Genomic DNA, 20,417 nt, shown 5'->3' on the forward strand with positions numbered 1-20,417 from the left:
ATTGAGGTATTGATGCACAATATATATAATAAAGTTACAAGTGTACAATATAGTAATTCACAATTTTTAAAGATTATACTCCATTGATAGTTATTATAAAATAGTGGCAATAATTCCTGTGCCCCAAAATTGATAGGCCCTTAGCCAGACTCATCAAGAAAAAAAAAGAGAGAGAGAGAGAGAGCTCAAATCAATAAAGTCAGAAATGAAAAAGGAGAAGTTACAGTGAACATCACAGAAATACAAGGGATCATAAGAGACTACTACAAGCAACTATATGCCAATAAAATGGACAACATAGAAGAAACGGACAAATTCTTAGAAAGGTACAATCTTCCAAGACCGAACCAGGGAGAAATAGAAAAGGTAAAAAGACCAGTCACAAGTACTGAAACTGAAACTGTGATTTAAAAACTTTCAACAAACAAAAGTCCAGGACTGGATGGCTTCACTGGCAAATTCTATCAAACATTCAGAGAAAAATTCATACCTGTCCTTCTAAAGCTAGTCCAAAAATTACAGAGGAAGGAACACTCCCAAACTCATTCTCTGAGGCCACCATCACCCTGCTACCAAAACCAGCCAAAGATACCACAAAAAAAAAAAGAAAATTATAGGCCAATATCACCAATGATATTGCAAAATTTTTGATAAATGCAAAAATCCTCAATGGAATACTAACAAACTGAATCCAACAATACATTAAAAGGATCGTACACCATGATCAAATGGGACTTATCCCAGGGATGCAAGGAATTTTCAATATGCACAAATCAATCAGTGTGATACACCACATTAACACATTGCAGAGTAAAAAGTATATGATCCTCTCAATAGATACAGAAAAAGCTTTTGACAAAATCCAACACCCATTTATGGTAAAAAAAAAAACCTCCATAAAGTGGGCATAGAGGGAACCTACCTCAACGTAATAAAGGCCATGTGTGACAAACCTACAGTTAACATCATTCTCAACGGTGAAAAACTGAAAGGATTCTCACTAAGATCAGGAACAAGACAAGGATGTCTACTCTCGCCACTTTTATTTAACATAGTTTTGGAAGTCCTAGTCATGACAATCAGATAAAAATAAATTAATTTAAAAAATCCACATTTGAAAGGAAGAAGTAAAACTATCAGCCTTGGCAGATGACATGATACTATACATAGAAAATCCTAAAGATGCTACCAGAAAACTATTAGAGCTCTGTACTTAAATTTATAACTAAGTATTTTATTGTATTTGATGCTATTGCAAATGTAATTGTTTTCTTTCTCTTTTAGATAGTTTGTCGTTAGTATATAGAAATACAACTGATTTTTATGTGTTACTTTTCTATCCTGCAACTCTGCTGAATTAGTTCTCAATAGTTTCTGGTGGAGCCTTCAGAGTTTTGTATACATCAGATCATGTTATATGTAAATGGAGACAATTTTACTTCTTCCTTTCCAATTTAGACACTTTTGATGTCTTTCCTTGACTAATTGCTTGGGCTAGGCCTTCCAGTGCTGTATTGAATAGGTGTGGTGAGAGTAGGCAGCCTTGTCGTATTCCTGATCTTAGAGAAAAAGCTTTCAGCCTTTCATTGTTGAGTATGATGCTAGCTGAGGGTTTGTCATAAATGGTATTTATCATGTTATATTCCTTTTTTACCTAATTTTTTGAAAGCTTTGATCATTAAAGGATGTTGAATTTTATAAAACATATTTTCTGCATCTATTGAGAGTATCATAAGATTTTTATCCTTCTTACTATTAATGGAGAGAATCATTTATTTATTCACATATTGAAGCATTCTTGTACCCCAGAGATAAATCCCATTTGATCATGGTGTATGATCCTTTTAAAGTACTGTTGAATTTTGCTTGATAGTTTTTTGTTGAGAGTTTTTGCATTTATATTCATTGATGATATTGGCTTGTAGATTTCTTTTCTTGTATGTCCTTATCTGGCTTGATATCAGGGTAATACTGGCCTTATAAAGTATTTGGGAGTGTTCCCTCCTCTTCAAATTTTGGAAGAGCTTGAGAAGGATTAGTATTAATTCTTCTTTAAATATTTGGTAGAACTCACCAGTGAAACCATCTGGGCCTGGCTGTTCTTTGTCAGGAGGTTTTATATTACTGCTTCAATCTCCATAATCACTGTTTATGAACACGTAAATGCTGTTCAGATTTTTCTCTTCCTTCCTGATTCATTCTTTGCAGGTTGTATGTTACTGGGAATTCATCTACTTCTTCTAGGTTATCTAATTTGCTGGCAAGTACTTGTTCATAGTAAGAAATATCTTAGTCTGCTCCAAATGAACACAAAAGCAGGCATATGCTCTCCGCACTTTTTATTCATTTATTTATCTATTTATTTATTTTGCATGTTTGCAACAGCAAGGTACAAGTAGAAGAGAAAGGGATTTGTAGTACATATATACATTATGTGTTCAAATCCTGTATCTTCTACTTATAGTTTGACCTTGGGAAACTATTCGCTTTTTTGTGCTTTACTTTCATGTTAGTATGTGTAAGAGAGGGATGATAACATTTCTTAGAATTTTGTGAATATTAGATACAATATATGTAAAATGGCTAGAATAGTAAATGCATGGCCCATAGTAGATTTTAAATAAATAGTTGTTAGTGTGATTGCTTGCTTTGTGACAATTTACCCCAAAGCCTAGCAGTTTCAAACAACAATAAAAGTTTATTATTTTACACAGTTTGTGGAGGTCATGAATCTAGTAGCAGCTTGGATGGATGGTTTTAGTTCAAGATCTCTCATCAGGTTGCAATTAAGATGCAGTCAAGGCTGTAGTTTTCTGGAGGCTTGAGTGGGCCTGGAAAATCATCTTTTGAGATAACTCACTCACACAGATGGTAACTTGGTGCTGGATTTTGGCAAGAGGCCTCAGTTCCTTGCCACAAAGTCTTCTCTATGCGACTGCGTGAGTATCCTCATAACATGGTAGCTGACTTCCTTCAAAGCGACTAATCCAAGAGACAGAAGAAAGAAGCTGAAATATTATTTTATGAGATAGCCTAGGAAGTCATAACTTGTCATTCTGTAATAGCTTATTAATGACACAAATCAGCCTATTCACTGTGGGAGGAGACTATACAAGAACATAAATACTAAGAAGTGAGAATCATTTAGGGTCTCTTTTAGAGGGTGACTACCAAAATGCTAATGACGATGATGAAGATTATCAATACCTTATCATTGATTCCTTTCAGGCCCACTTGCCTTTTCCCAGTCCTCCAAGGATTCTCCCCTTACTCCCAAGATATGTGAGTAATAGCCTGGCCTTTTGAGATTGGTGGGAGTTCTGAGAAAAGTATTAAGAATTGTCCAGCAGCTGTTTCTTCCATCAATAAACAGCCGCATTTGTCCATCTGTGTCTTTCTGTCCTAAAATAGACCTAACCTATGAGAGTCTTTGCCTTGGTCATAAAAGTGAGAAATATTCTTGGTTCACTAAATTAAGAAAAGTAAGATCTCACATTTAGGTAAAGAAGATCGTGTGCCCCAGTGTCCAATTCCCAATTTATATCAAAGCACTTTTCCCTTTGCACTCTCGGTAAATGGGTGTTAAGCTGCCGCTGAGTTGGACTTCTGACTTCTTAGCTGCCTTCCTAATCTCAGGTGCTGGTTCATCCAGAGTTTGCAGAGATAGTAAAGGAAAAACCAAGTGAGAGAAGAACTCATTTACTACAGAAATGAGTATTAGTATAGGAAACAATTGTGGGGCCTGAGACCAAGGTGTGAATACAAAAAAATTAGGTAGAAAAATGAAAACAAAAGCAGACACCAAACCCCACCCCCTGTGGATACAAGCTTATTTACTAATCCAACAGTCTTATATCCACTGTCCCTGCCCTCACCTACCCACAAAGCCAGATGACCTTGGGATCTGAGGCTACAAGGGGGGCTAAGTGGCCTCAGTTGAACGACAGGCTGCCCGAGTGTCTGGGACCTAGAAGCAAGCAGGTCACCCCTGCCTGCTGTGCCTAGAAATCCAACCATATGATTCTCTGTAAAATCCTTCATTTGTTCTCAAAGTATGATCCCTGAATCACTTGTAATAAAACTACCCAGGGTTTTGTTTGTGTTTTAGGGCTGGTTAGTCCACTGAATTCCGGACAGGGGCTACCGAGGGAGTGTTCTAACCATGGGGTGCCACCGTGGTACCAAAAGACAAATATCAAAAGGCCTTTTAAAGAATTATGCAGTGATTTAACTAGAAAAGAGGTCCAATGTGACCATCAGTTCAGAATGGTGGGGACCAGTCAAAGCGAAGAATAACAGGTAAGAACTAGCGATGAGAGGTAACCAGGGCAGTAAAGTGCCATCCATAGACTGGTGCCAGTGTGTAAATTGTGTGTCCATAATGAGATAAATATAGAAACTGAAAGAAAGCATTTAGAAACTTTAATAGCAATTTGACATTGCTGCAACATTCAAGTTCATGATTGGTAGACTTTTCTGAAATACAAGTTTGCAATGGAAGAGAAATAGAGAGGCATTGGTATAGGTAAACTCAGGAAACATCAGCCAATATATACAGCCAGATTTTTATACACTCCTGACACATTTGTACAAGTGATTTAGGTTTGTCAAAAATGACAAAGGCGGAGTTCCCATTGTGACACATTGGAAACGAATCTGACTAGGAACATGAGGTTGCAGGTTCGATCCCTGGCCTCGCTCAGTGGGTTAAGGATCCGGCGTTGCCATGAGCCTTGGTGTAGGTCACAGACGCGGCTGGGCTCTGGTGTTGCCATGGCTCTGGCGTAGGCCAGTGGCTACAGTTCCGATTACACCCCCAGCCTGGGACCCTCCATATGTCATATGCCGTGAGTGCGGCCCTAAAATGACAAAAGACAAAAAAAAAAAAAAGACAAAGGCCAGTTTTTAATCACAAGACCTGGCACATAGTCGGTGCCTAGAAATTCCTTAGAAATGAACTGCATAAGAAGGCCCTCTTCCTCTTAGTCTGTTCTCAACCTGCGTAAGTCTCGTGAAGGGTGACCTATACCACCAGCCCCGAAGTCTGAAGTACTGCTCCCGCCTGCTTCATTACTGTCCTTTCAATATGTGGCTGCTCTAGGCCGGCTCAGCCTTTGCGGAAGCTGGGGTTCCCCTCCCAGCTACCTGGAGTCTAAGTGGAGTTTGGTAAAGTTTAAACAACCCCATGTAGGGTGGATGAAAAGCAATCTCCATTTCTTTTGAATAAGAAGCAAGAACAGGAAAAAAGGCGCCTCCCCCTCTCCTCCACTTGCTCATTAGGATTCCAGGTTACAGCAGTGGTGCCTGGCCACCCTAATTGGATCCGTGCGCACGCGGGTCTGCGCGGCTCCATTGAACGCTGACATTTCTAACTAACTGACCTTTTCAGGACCACTGGTACTCCCATAATGAGTGTGCAGCGGCATTGTGTGGACACAATACAGCAGACTTCACAGTGCCCAAAGAATGCAGGATTGAAAACTATTCAGAATTCCCAATCTCAAGTTAGCAAAATGAGAAAATTGGGTCCCAACATTCATCGGTGGGTTATTGTGCAGGTATCGATTTCAATGCCCTTTCATTCCTTTCAGGAAAAAATGTTGTGTTATAGAAGTCTAAATTAACTTTTGTTCTGTTATTTTCCCCCCGTACCTATAAAAAGGTCAAATGCATTCATAAGGCTGAGATAGATTTGCTGGATATAAGCACTGAGATAGCAGGCAACCTTCCAATAACCTTTCAGGAGACATCGGCTCTTCCATGAACGATAATTGATGTGCTCATTAAGGCCGTAAAATTCTTCAGGACTCACCTAAAGGAGAGCAGTTATAGGGCGGGTGGCAAAAACATGTTGTTTAGAACAATGAGATAATGATTCAGATATTTGAAATAATTGTGGTCCATTCAGTGTTTCTGGGACAGGAAGGGGACTTCAAAAGGAGTCTAACAAGACGGGAAAGGGGACCAGGATCCAGCAGGACAATGACGATTGGGCCCAGACGGGGAAGGACGTGATTTCTGAGTGTCCCCTGGGTCCACAGCAGAAAATTAGAACCCTTTTCTCCATATGACTGCAGAAGGAGCATGATGGATTTATCAGGGCCACTTTCTTCCCTCTAAATGACGGGGTATGGAGTAGGAAGCAGATACAGTGGCAGCTTTTCTGAAGAGACATTGCCAGCAGTGAGTGGATGTGTGTCCCTTCCTCTAGTGTCCCTCTGAGAATTAGACACATTTCCACTAATGTATCCAGTCCCAGATAAGGCCACCCAAGGACTATGTTCTACAAGTATTTATGAGCACTTGTGCTTGGTACTGAGAGGAATCTAAAAGATCATCTAATTTCAATTCAATTCAGTTCAATTCAAGCCAGTAAGTATTTCTTAAACATTTATCTTGTTTCAAAAGCTAGGTGTAAAGAACCAACCAGAGACATAGTCTCTAACCCTAAGGCATTTGTAGTCCAGAGCTCCCTGCCTTCACTTTGAAGATGAATGTTGAGGATCTCCCTTACACAAAGGACTTGACTGTGCTGGGTACTGTTTATTTTATAATTCACTAAATCCTAATTAGCATCCTGTGGTTAGAAATGTTAGCACCCCATTTTAAAGCAGCAGCAGCTACAGTTTAGGCAGGTTGTGTGATTCACTCAGAATCAGGTTGTAAGTGGCTAAGCATGTCGACTCCAACGTTTGGGCTTTTTTGCTTCCTTTCTTTTGGGAAGGGTCCTCTTTGACTTTGATTTTGTCTACTCACACAAGAGTGGAGAAGTTTCTGGTAGCATAAGTCTTCTTACTGGGCAACTTCCATGTGCAAAGGCAGAACTACACCTTATAATTATGAGAAAAGCATGATACCATAACTAAGGTACTCATTAAGTCTGGGCAGTTCTTTAGGACTAGTCAAAAGAAAGTGGTTGTGGAGTATATTATCCAGCTCAAGAGTAAAATAAAGGCATGACACATGGGCTGCCAACCACTTATCTCATCTACCATGACGTCACTAAGTCATAAATCTTTTCTAGTCAGCCTGGATTCAGTTTCAAATTCTCTCTATGTAATATTCTAGCCAGTCACTAATCAAACACTGATATCTGCACGTGAGATAAAACCTACTTACTATACCTGAACTAGACTAACTGCTTCATTTTGCCTATGAGGACAGAGGACTTGCCTAAGGTCTTAAAGTGAAAGAGTGGCAACTCGGGGAAGTATAGATCCTGGCACTTATAAGAGGGCTGTCTCAGGCCTAAAGCCTGAGGGAAAGTGTCAAGGTCGGTGAGGATGTTGGCAGAACTTAGTGCTTGCTTCCTCTGATCTGTACCTGCTACTTGTGTTCTGCTCCCCATCACTCATTTGACCTACAGATTTATTAAGTACATACCAAGTGCCAGCATTGGGGAGACTCGAAATAACCCAGGTATAGTAGGCTACTTCTTTAAAAAGTGCAAATAGCATCTTCTGTTACTCACTGGTGGGAGACAGTATGAATACTCTGTCCTGGGCCTTGGTTCTTCTCTGGTATCTCCCAGGTTGTGGATCTCACACTGCTGATAACCAAAGGAACTTATGCCTCTGAAGCCAATACTCCAAAGGAAGCGGGACAGGACAGGCCTGTACCATCCTGGGCCTCCTGCCACCCTGGCTTCTGCCAGACCAAACACTCCAAGCTAAGCAGTACCAACAATGATAACAATGATAAGCAACACTTGTTGAGTGCCTACTACAGCTCAAGTACTACTATTCTAAGTGCATTTGACATATTAACTCACATAATAGTCACAAAAGCCTTTATGAGTGGAGACTGTAACTGTTACCATTTAACAGATGAGTAACCTGAGCCCCAGAGAGGGCAGTAACTTCCTCGAGATTTCAGGGCTAGTAAGCAACAAAGGGGGGATTTGATCCCAGGCAGCTCCAGAGTCTACTCTCAACCACCATGCTCTGCTGTCTCTCTTGTAGATGCTCTCTCCCTAAGAACCAGGAGAATCTTGAAAGCTCATTGCAGGAGGAATAAAGGCTGCAATGCTGGCTGACGTGGCTGCTCCTTTATGTCTCATGTAGACAGTGGGGGCTGGAGCATTCCATACGAACCTCCTTCATTCTCTCAGCCTGGCGACCACACCCTATTCCTGCAAAACAAATCTGCCGCTCCCCGCTGCAGGTGGACTCCTTCCTCACGCTCTGTGCAGTCCTTCAGGCTTCAGGCTTCAGGCTGCTGCTGGTCATGTTTGCTCAGTCCTTCCAGGGCCCTAGGTCCGTGAATCAAGGTAAATTTAAGTCACAGTTTCGGTTGGAGCCATGGAGGCTATGAACTGTGTGAACTAGGCATCCCGCGCAGTGACAAAAGCACTTTTCACTGAGATAACATAGCCTTATCCCTTGTCTGAGAAAGTTTTTTTGTTTTGTTTGGTTTGGTTTGGTTAGCATAGTTTTGGCCTTATTCTTTAGGACTGATCAACCCATTCTCTGCACTATTGTTCTGAGCCATATTCAGGTCCTTCTACCTCTTCCTAGGGACTAGTCCTCATATAAGAAAAACAAAACAAAACGCTAACTATCAAGGGTTACATCTTTATTACCCAAGAAGAACCTCATGCACTGGCTCTGATGTGTTTGTTCGCTTGCTATTGGATTGTTTGTGTGTTTCAGTCTAAGTCTCCTTCTTATAGGAGCACAGAGGAAGGCGGGTACTAATTGGGAAAAGGGACCATAGAGTACCAATTTATCCCACTGCATGGAGATGAATTGGACATGCCTCTGCCTGCCTCAAGAAGAATGCAGTCTCTGTGAGATACAAATGAGTGATGCATGTAGTATGATAAAGGTGACGATTGACTTAAATACAAGGTACAGTGGGAGCAAAGGGACAAGGGGTCAACTCTTTTTGAAGGCAGAAAGAGAAAGCTTCAAGAAGAGGAAATATAAATTTGGTCTTAAACAATGAATAGGAATTCACAACGCAGATGAAAACAAGGGCGGGAGAGGTGATGGGAGGGTATTCTAAGCAAAAAGGACAGCATCTGCAAAGGCACAGAGGCACACTGAGAATGGCTGGAGGGACAGAATAGTTATCAATCTCTGTCTTTTCTGATATGGGGCATATGACTTGTTGGGTGGGGGAGGCATGTGACTTTGAACAAGAGAGATTAGTTTGTGTATGTTTCAGGAAGAAGGGAGTGATCACTGGTGTCAAAAGAGATAAGATTTTTTTTTTAAGTGTCCAGAGATGTCAACTACAAAAAGTCATTATGAGTGGGGTAGGGCCGGGGCGTGGGGTGGATACCTGATTGCAGTGGGTTGAGTAATCAGTGGAACGTGAAGGAGAGATGACAAGTGTAAACTATAATCCTATGTTGTCTTAAAGCGTGGCTGGGAAAGAAAGGAAAGAGGAGACGTAAGGCTGAAGGATAGCTTTTTTTGTTTTAAGTGGAGAGGGATTTGAACATGTTCCTAAACTGTGGGGTAGGACTTGGAGGCTGTGGAGAGGGAGAGGTTGAAGATGCTCAGCTGAGAGGGCATAAAGTCAGAGCTAGGGCCCTGAGGAACTCAAGTAGGTAGGAGCCAGAGAACAGGATTCATCGTAGGTGGTCGATGATCTGCAAAGATCAGCATGGCCGGTGAGTTGGCAGAAGGAAGAAAGTAGTGAGCTCTATAGGTCAGGGATAATACAACCTTCCCCACAGGTCATTTGTGAGGACTAAAAGCAGTAACACTGTGTGTGTGTGTGTGTGTGTGTGTGTGTGTGTGTGTGTGTGTGTGTGTGCGCAGGCTTATATCCTATCATATTCAATATAGGGGCCCCAAACATGGGGATGAGGAAGAAGCAGAAGCTAATGCTGAGTCATAGTTTGACACGTTGTATCTGCCCACTCTGATAAGACAGGAAAATGCTTAACGCAGAGCATTCTGGCTCTGCTTTTAATTTGCTAGGATTTGAGTCATTTCACCTCTCTCACTCTCAGTTTTCTTATTTGTAAACTGGGGTTTATTAGATCATTTCAAAGTGTATTTTTGATTAAAATGTCCTGTGAATCTATGCTTCTGTGAAAATCAGAATTTAGATTTCAGCTTTTACTTTGAATGTGAGTGTGCACGATAAAATTTTATTATGGACACTGAAATTTGAATATCATGTAGTTTTACATGTCACACTTCTTTCAATTATTTTTCAGCCATTAAAAAAATATAAAAACTATTTAAGCTCATAGGCCATATAAAACCAGGTGGCAGCAGGCCAGGTTTAGCTTGTGGACCACAGTTTACCTATTCATGAGTCTCAAAAGACTGTCCTACCATCATTTAAAGTCTTTTGAACGTAATATAAAACCAAACTTTAAGATATTTTATATCAAAAAGCTATTCTTAGAAATTTGTATAAACTATAAGCAAAATATCACCTCATTAAAAAACTTTGGAAACCATAAAAATTTTTAAATCACCTGTAATTCTATAACCCTAACTTAACCACTATTGTCCCAATGTAAGGTAATTTTATTAGACAAAACTCTTTTTTTTTAAGGCACCCTTGCTCTGGGCCATTGAAAGTTGTCTTTTTTTTTTAAACCATCCTAACCATTTTTAATTGTGCCGTTCAGTAGTGTTAAGTGTATTGGCATTGTTGGGAAGCATATCTCCAGAACTTTTTCATCTTGCAAATCTGAAATACTATGCTTGTTAAACCGCAGCTTCCCTCGTCCCTTGCCCCCCAGCCCCTGGTAATCACCATTCCACCTCTGTTTCTATGAATTTGACTACTTTAGCTAACTTAGGTAAATGGAATCTCATAGTAGTTGTCTTTCTGAAACTGGCTTATCTCACTGAGCATAAGGTTCTCCCTTAGCATGGCATCCTGTTGTGGCATGTGACAAGATCTCCTTCTCCATAAGACTGAATCATGTGTCATTGTGCATATACGCCATATTTTGTGTATCCATTCATCATCAGTGGACATTTGAGTTGTTCTCATCTCCTGGCTGTCGTGAATAGTGCTGCTGTGAAGATGGGTGTGCAAAATGTCTCTTCCAAACCCAGATTTTAGTTCTTTTGGATATATGCCCAGCAATGGGATTGCCAGATCATATGGTATTTCTAATTTTAATTTTTTAAGGAACCTCCATACAACTTTGTTTTATGGTTCTCTTTCCTTCCTTCCAGAAGCTCCGGCAGAATACCATTCCACTTTCTCTTCTCTTTTGTCTTTTGACAAATCAGACTTGTGACTGCTCATAGCTTTCTTTAGAGGGTCAATAATCCGTGGGAAGACTTTAGCACCCACAGGAGAAGAGCCGGGCTAGCCGTGATAATGAGAAACCTGAATGGAGGTCCAGATCAGTGTTAATTCTGTTAGTTTTCATTTCATTTATCACTCTGATTTTGGTTTTTGAAACTGCTGTGCTGAGGACAATGACTTGATGAGGTCATCCTCAGTGAAATGCATTCATCTACCTTCCCCCAGAAAAGACCAAAACGACTTCAAAGGATGCGGCTACAGGAATGATGGGAAATGGAGTGGTGAAGTGTGAGGAGTGTGGGCTGGTGGGGAGAGGGTTTGCTAGGAAATTGAAACCCTGAATGCAGAAAAAGATGTAAATGTTGTTTCCCAGATTTTATAGCTCCCAGATGCCTCCTCTAATTGCATAGCTAACCCTGAGTTTATTAAGTTATTTTCCAGAGTCAAACTCATTTGTATACATGTCAGAATATAAACTGAATTTTAAAAGTAAGGTCCTTGGATTAAAATTCAGGGATGATAAACAAACTCATTTAGAATGTAAGATTTGCATGTCATTTGCATGTGCCCAAATGCAATTACATGTGCTCTGTAAATATGCATTTCACATTTATTTGTCATGATAGAACAGTATGGAAGAAATTAATTGCCACAGATTTTTTTTAATATTTAAAGGAAAAAAATGATGGCTCTTAAAGTAGACTCTGCCAGTACATGATTCAATGTGCAGAAACTGGCAAGAAGAGATAAGGATCCTTCAAAAACCATAAATTCCCACTGCAACATCTGTAGTAGTTCAAAATCACATGGTTTATGGAGGCCCCTTTTGCCTTCTCCATGGGTATTACCATAGCGTTCTGTAGATTTATCGCTGGCTCAGTGCAAGGACAGTTTTACTAGCAAAGCTTTAAAAGGGGAAGGGGTTTTTTTTTTTTCTTCTTCTTTGAAAGTTCAGGATTGAATTGAAATGAAATAGCTGTTCTAGCTTTGGAAATTTCCAGGCAAACCAGAGTCTCCCCTATACTTCCACACTGTCTATAACCGCTGCTTCTCTCTCCTTTTTTACATTTTGTAATAAGAGATAGCTTGAATAAACAAGATTCTCTCCCTAGATTAAAAAGACACCTTTAATATTGGGAAGCCTAGGCGATGATAATGCCACTATAGGAAAACTTTTTATTTTATTTAATATTTTAGACTAACGTGCAGTTAAATTGACGTGTGTGTGTGTGGCTCTATGAATTTTAACGTATTCGCGTATCTGCCACCACAGTCGGGAGAGAGAGCTGTTCTCTCATCCTAAGAGACTCCCTTGTATTATCCTTTTGTCGCAGTCTTTTCCTAACCCTTAGCAAACACCGATCTGTTCTCCATCACTAGTAGTTCTGTCTTTTCAAGAATTCATAAAAGTGGAATCACACAACAGGCAACCTTTTGAGACTGGCTTCTTTCACTTACTTAAATGCTTTTGTGATTATCCCAGTTATGTGTAGCAGTGGTTTATTTTTTTCATTGCTGAGTACTATTTACTCGTACAGAATACCACAGTTTGTTTATATTGCATTCACCACTGAAGGACTTTCGGCTTGTTTCCAGCCGAAACAACTGTGGAGAGAGAAGCTACGAGCATTTCTTTACAGGTTTTATGTGAACATAGTTTCCGTTTCTCTAGGTAAATTCCTAGCAGTGGGGTTGCTGGGTCACGTGTTGGCGATGTCTGATGTTTTAAAGAACTGTGCCAGTTTGCATTCTGATCGGCAGGGTATGAAGGCTGTGATCGCTCTTCTTCCTCACCAGGGTTTTTCAGAATTTTTCATTGTCAGTATTTTTCAAAATTTTAGCCAGTCCAATAAATTTGTGGTAATAGCTTATTGCAGCTTTAATTTGCATTCCCTAATATCTAAAGATGCTGAGCAAGGAAATGCTTTTGGTAATATAGATAATGTATAAATTTGTCTCTCAAGCTTCTACACTGTGTTAGTGCCTAATATGCATGTTAACTTGTTTAAACATCACAATTTTGTGAGTTAGTTATTAATTACCCCCTTTTAAAGGTTGGAAAGACTAAGGCCAGAAGAACTCCTTATCCTCTTAGTCAACAGTTACCGAGAAAATATGATCTGTGCCAGTTGCTCAGCCCAGCACTGGGCACACAGAGGTGTCCCTGCCTTTGGCAGTTATATAGTTTAGTGGGAAAGACGCATACGTATAAACAAAGAGGTGTTCTGTGTGGATAGGACATGAGTAGAGTGAGAGGCAAGCCGGGAGATGAGCTTTAGTTGCCATGGTTCTGAAATATCCCAGTGAAAATGTGAGAACTAAGAGACCAAAGGTAATATGAACCTGTGGAGGAGTCTGGACTCAAAGCGACATCAGGTCCATTTCTCTATCTATGAAGCTGGGAAGCTACAAAACACATTCACCACCTGCCACCTCTCTCTCCTGGATCAGCAGCGAGCCCGCAGCAGAAGTGGACACCATCTCCTTTTCCTGACCCCGCCTTGGACTGGGAGGGCCAGCAGTTGGCAGGTGGGGAATGGAGAAAGTGGAGGACTCCTACTCTAATATTGGAATGCCCAGAAGCCTCCCTGCTCTTCACCTACTTGGTACCTGTTAATTGTTGAGAGTTACACGTCCCAACTCGACTGAGCACCCTTCACCCAACACGTGTGGTGCTGTCACTTTGAACAGAGATGTGTAGCGCACGGGGGAGAGCATTGTGTGTGGAGTTAGAAGTCTTGACCTCAAGTATGGTTTCAGTCCTTTCCCACTTTGGTTCTTTCCTCGGCCTCAGCTTGCTCATATGCGTAGACGAATAGGTTAACGGTTTCCTTCAGCCAACATCCAAATTGATCATCAGCTCTTATCTCTTCCACTCCCAAACTGCATCTTGAACTTACCTGTTGCTTTTCATCTCTACCATGTTTTGCTTTTAGCCAACAACCCCTCTCTCGCTCAGACTACTTTAATAGCCTTCTCCTTGGGCTGCCAGTTTTACCTCTTGCCACCATACGGTCTGTTATCCACCCTCCTGCCACCATACGGTCTGTTATCCACAGGTCAGTCAGTGACTTTTTAAGATCTAAAATCAGGGAGTTCCTGTTGTGGCTTAGCAAGCTAAAGACCCAATGTTGTCTCTATGAGGATGTGGGTTCGATCCCTGGCCTGGCTCAGTGGGTTAAAGATCTGGTGTTGCCATATGCTGCAGCATAAGTTGCAGATGCGGTATGGATCCAGTATTGCTGTGGCTGTGGCACAGCTGCAACTCTGATTCGACCCCTAGCCTGGGAACTTCCATATGCCACAGGTACAGCCAGGGGAAAAAAAGAAAAAGAAAAAAAAAGAAAAGAAAAAAAAAAGATCTAAAATCACATCATATCACCCTCCTGATTAAAATTCTTTAATAGCTTCCCCTCACTCAAAATCCAAAATCAAAAGTCCTTATCATGGTCCATAGAGCTATTTTGGTTTGGGCTTTTGTATCTCTCTCACCCTCTTTCATATCACTCTTGTCTCATTCATTATGCTCCAACCAAACTGTTGTCCTTTTTTGCTCCTTAGATAAATCAAGCCTTTTCTCATACCTGGCCTCTGTGCTTATTGTTCTTTTTATCCATAATGCCTCCTTTCCCAGAATGTTTTCTGACTATTCTATTGAAAATTGCCTTCTCTGTTTACTTGCTAACTCACTACCCTACTAACTTTCCTTCATAAAACCTATTGTAAACAATATTTGTTATTTTATTATATTTTATTACATGTATTATACATCATTGTATAATATAATATTATATACCATATATCTTCAAGTATTTTTATTATTATAATCCCAATGAGAAAATAAACTTGCCGATTACAAATTTATACTGGCACATAGTAGAGGCTTGATAAATATTTGTCAAATAATGAATTATCTCAGTCTCTTTAAGCACTGGTATTTCTTCTCTCCTAAGCTCATTCTGCTCAGCTCTATGAACTGGGTACCTCACAAAGTTGTTGTGTTAAATGAGATAAGGCTTATTGAGACACTAAGTGAAGTATAGAAATTATTACGAGTATCATCATCTTTGTCATCGTCCAAGACACTTCCCCATCTGACACTGATTTTTTTTTTTTGTTATTGATTTGTTGTTGTTGTTGTTGTTGTTTTTGTTTGTTTCTAGGGGAATCTTCCAATGAGAGATCCTTTTTCTTTTCTTCTGTGCAGTAGACACCTGGCAATGTCTGGTTTATAGCCTGATTCAAGGTGTCACAACTATTTATCCTCAAGCTATAGGCTTGGTTATCATTCCAGCAAGTGAGTTTTCAGAAAGGATAGTCTTAGGCATTTGAGGGAGAGAGGAGAAATGAATTAGGATCACAGAATTATTGAACCACAAATGTCAGCACTGGAAGCTCTCTAAAAGACACTCCAATCTGATGGCTTGCAGATTCCTACCATTTCTTGGAGGAGGCTTGAGAGCTACCCTGGTGGGTGAAGGGGATGCTGAGGCCCCCAAGAAGGGATGTGTGCAACATTATACAGAACGTTTTAACAGAACAAGGACGAGTATCTGGGTTGTCTTCCTTTACCCCTACTCTTACTGTTGCTTCTCCTAAAAATCTAAATTCACCCACTTGTATCCAACTCTACTATCAACAACCTAATCCAGAAGGTCACGGTCTTTGATCTGAACTACAGCAGCCTCCTAACTGGTCTCCCTGAACCCACTTGTCAAACGTATTTCAGCACCACACTTTTCCCATCTCCGCTGGCTTACAACTTTTCAGCTTTTCCAAGACTTTTGAGGTAATCTCTCCAGTCTTGTCTCATACCCCTGCCCTGCCCCAAAATTCTTTCCACACTAGCTTCTGATTTCTGGAGCCTGCATAGTCCCTCTGATTACAGGGGATGTATCAGTCCCTCTGCCTGTGTTTTGTGTTCTTTTAGGTGATGGTCAGTTAGGTGAAACCACACAAGGGGACACAGGAAAATAAAGTTTATTATACTAACAGGCCATAGAGAGACAGAGTCACCACATGCCAAGAGGGAGGTCATATGAGAGGCAGTGCGAAGTAAGCAGGCTCAATCGAGCAGGTGGGAGCAGAGAGAGAGTGTGCAAGTACTTTTCTTGGGAGTCAGGGTGGAGTACAGAAGAAAAGATGTCAAGTGATTTTATTGGTGCTTTAAATGTCACCAGGTCATGGTCGGGGAGAGTGGGAAGGGGAACTTGTGGCAAAGGCCAGCCTTATCATACTGGTATACCTGGTTACCTGGGCAGGGTGCCCACAAGCCGTTTGTGGGAATATTGAGGCAACAAGAAAATGTGCATCTTCAAAATTTACAGTATAACCTCTCTTATGTGTGGAGTCTAAAAAATAAAATGAATGTGTATAACAAAACAGAAGCAGATACAGAGAACAAACTAGTGGTTACCAGTGGGGGGAGGGAAGGGGAGAGGGACAAGAAAGGGGTATAGGATTAAGGGATACAGACAATTTTTCATGTGTAAAATAAATAAGCAACAAGGATGAATTGTACAGCACAGGGAAATATTGTCATTATTTTGTGATAACTTTAAATGGAGTATAATCCACAAAAATACTGAATCACTGTCATACACCTAAAACTAAATAAATAAGCAAATATATATACATAAATAAATGCAAATTTACAGTATATCCAGGATGAGTGTCGGCCCCCATTTTCTTTGTTGTGTTTTTTTTTTTAATTTAATTTTGTTGGAGTATAGTTGACTTAAAATGTGGTATTAGTTTCAAGGTGTACAAGTGAGAAATTTGGGGCTTTGTGAAAGTATTGCTCAAGGATTGCAAAGCCCAACAATGTTTTATTCTCAGTCCAAACTCCAGTTGGAAGTGAGACATTTACTAAAACTCTTAGTCTACTTAGGCTCCTGTAACAAAGTGAATGAGTCATGATATAAATATATCCATCCTTTTTTTCCTGTATAGGTTATTACAAAGTATTGAGTAGATTTTCCTGTGCTATATAAGAGGTTCTTATTAATCATCTATTTTATGCAGTAGTGTGTATGGGCCCCCAGTTTCTTTGTTGGAGGAATTTAAATTAGCATACTAGTTAGACAGAGAGCTCTAGGGTGTTGAAGTTGCATTTGTAAATAACAGGTCAATTATTTTTACTTAGATTATATTTAATTTTAGATTGTTTATTTGGAGTTGATGGGGGCCTTTACTAAGATTTTGGACCCCTAAACCACCTCTTGGTAGTGCCACTTTCCTGTGATGTTCTTGCTGCTCCCTTTACCGCAGTACCACCCACACATCGTTCATATCTCAGCACAAGCTTCCCTACTCAAGGAACTCTGTCTTGGACCTATAATCTTGGTCAGATTCCGTTGTTCTATGCACTCGTAGAACAGTTTTTTCCTTCATAGCACTTATCTCAGATAAGTCCTATAAGTACTTATACCCCATTTGTGTGATTATTTGAAGAACTTCTGTCTTTCCCCCCTAGCCTCCAAGTTGCATGAAGGCAGAGCCCATGTGTGTTATTGCTCATCAATAGATTTCAGCATCTGACATTATCTCAGGCACTTAAGAGATGCTTAGTCTGTTGAATAGATGGATAAATCCCGGCATTCTGCCTCTGCTGGGAGATTGAGAGGCATTCGGTTAGGGCAGATTGGCTTCTTCATCTCACACTTCACGGATTGGGGTCAAGCTCTTAAGTCCCTTTAATAACCTAGAACAGTGCTTATGGGACTGCATTTCTGAGAAACCCTTTCTAAATTCAAAGCATTTGAGTATTTAACACATTCATGATTTACCATTCACAGAGGAACCTAAGGTCCATGATAGGCAGCTACTTTCTATTAGGATAAGGCATTTATTTGAAAACTTGGAGTTCTGTTGTGGCTCAGTGGGTTAAGAACATGACTAGTACCCTTGAGCAGGTTCAATCCCTGGCCTCACTCAGTGGGTTAAGGATTCAGAATTGCTGCAGGCTGTGGCATAGGTCGCAGATGTGGCTCGCATCTGGCATTGCTGTGGCTGTGATGTAGGCTGTCAGCTGCAGCTCCAATACGACTCCTAGCCCAGGAACTTCCGTATGCTGCAGGTGTCCCCTAAAAAGCAAAAAAAGGGGGGGGAGGAAGGAGAGAGAAGGGGAGAGGAAGGGTAGGGAAGGGAAGGGAAGAGAAAGGAAGGGAGGAAGGAAAGAAGGAAGGAAGGAAGGAAAGAAAAGAAAGAAAAAAAGAGAGAAAGAAAAAGAAAAGGAAGGAAGGAAGGAAAGAAAGAAAGAAAGAAAGAAAGAAAGAAAGAAAGAAAGAAAGAAAGAAAGAAAGAAAGAAAGAAAGAAAGAAAGAGAGAGAGATAGAAAACTCTTATCACTTCAAAGCCTGATCACAAGAACATACGACAAACTGGTGGGTAAGGGCAGTGACCATTACCTTTCTCCTTCTGGAGAAAATTCAATCACTGGAGTCCAGTGTGTAGCAACTCTCACCAAGTGAGAAATTTGGAGCTTTGTGGAGGTGTTGTTCAAGGACTGCAAGGTACAAAGGTATTTGATTCTCAGTCCAAACTCCAACCGGAAGTGAGAGGTTTACTAAATCTCCTCCTCTACTCAGGCTACTGTAACAAAACACCACAGACTGAGTAGCTTACACAACAGACATTTATTTCTGTTGGCTGAGAAGTCCGAGATCAAGGTGCCTATACTTGCCTTCTTGAGTTCTCTCAAGGCAAAGGTGGAGGTGTGGGGGGGGGGATGGAGTGAAAACACAAGCAAGCTCTTGTCTCCCTCTTCCTTTAATGACACTAATCTAATCACAGGGCTCCACCCTCATGATCTCTTCTAAACCAAATTACCTCCAGAAAATCCTACCTCCAAATACCATCACATTGGGGGTTAGGGCTTTAACACGGGTTCAGAGGAGCAAAGTGCATAGCATTCTGCCTCTGCTCTCCCAGTTTGTCTTCCCACATGCAAAATACATTCATTCTATCCTAGTAACCTCAAAAGACTTAACTCATTCCAGCATCAATTCTAAAATGTAAAGTCTAAAGTCTCATCTAAATATCATCTCAGCTAACTCAGACGTAAGTGAAACTCAAGGTATGATTTATCTTGAGGCAAAATTCCTCTCCAGCTGTGAAGACGTGAAACCAGACAAGTTATGTGCCTCCAAAATACAGTGATGGAACAAGCACAGGCTGGACATTCCCATTCCAAAAGGGGGAAATTAGAAAGATCACCTTTGTTCTTTGCCCAAAGATCACCTTTCCTTCAGTTTTCAATAAGGTCTTTCTCATTTCCATCTGAGATCTCACCAGAATCACATCATATCTGGAGGGAAACTTGTTGACAACAACCTCAGGGAAAAGTAATTGATGTCATTAGAGCAGAACAAACAGGGTGACCTGGGAAAGTCGTGTTATTACCTCAGGTGGAGTCTGGGCTGTGCAGAATCCGTACTGCAGACCCTTCAGCCCCCTAAAGCACCAAGATGTTTGCTTGTGTGACTATGAGTCTATGAGTGCCTTCTAAAAACAGCAAGCATCTGATACAGCTCCAGGAGAGAAAACCCTAGCACTTTCCAGAGCTTTCTTAAAGCCTTTTACAGCCTCTTCTCTACCACCTGCCATGCCAAGAGCTGAGGGGAACAAGGATATTAGTATCAGACACTCCTGGCTTCTTTGTCCTACTTCTCCCCTTCAGCTGTGTGCATCAAAGTAATGCCTTTGGAGTTCCTGCTGCGACACAGCAGGACTGGCAGTGTCTCTGGTGCACCAGGACACAGGTTTGATACCTAGCCCTGCACAGTGGGCTAAGAATTCCTAGCCCAGGAATTCCAAATACTGCAGGGCAGCCAAAAGAGGGGGGGGGGGGGAAGGAATGTCTTAATGCCACTGATGTATTTTTCCCTCATTTATAAAATGAGGATAGCAATAACCACTCTCAGGATTGTCCTGAAAATCAACTAGGATAATTTATGGTCTAACACATTATCTGCCACATAGTAAATCTTTCGCAAAAGTGACCATTTCTCACATCTCTCCACTTGTCTTTGTCCCCATTCTGTATCCCTGTTTACCATGTCTGACAATTGTCAAAACAAGAATTCCCTTGCAGACTTCGGGTAATCCTCACTCAGGGAAAAGAAACTGCTTTTTACCACATGGCTTTATTCATTCAAAGCCCTTTTCTTGTGTGCCTACTATGT

This window comes from Phacochoerus africanus, chromosome 8, assembly GCF_016906955.1.
Source record: "Phacochoerus africanus isolate WHEZ1 chromosome 8, ROS_Pafr_v1, whole genome shotgun sequence".
NCBI lineage: Eukaryota > Metazoa > Chordata > Mammalia > Artiodactyla > Suidae > Phacochoerus > Phacochoerus africanus.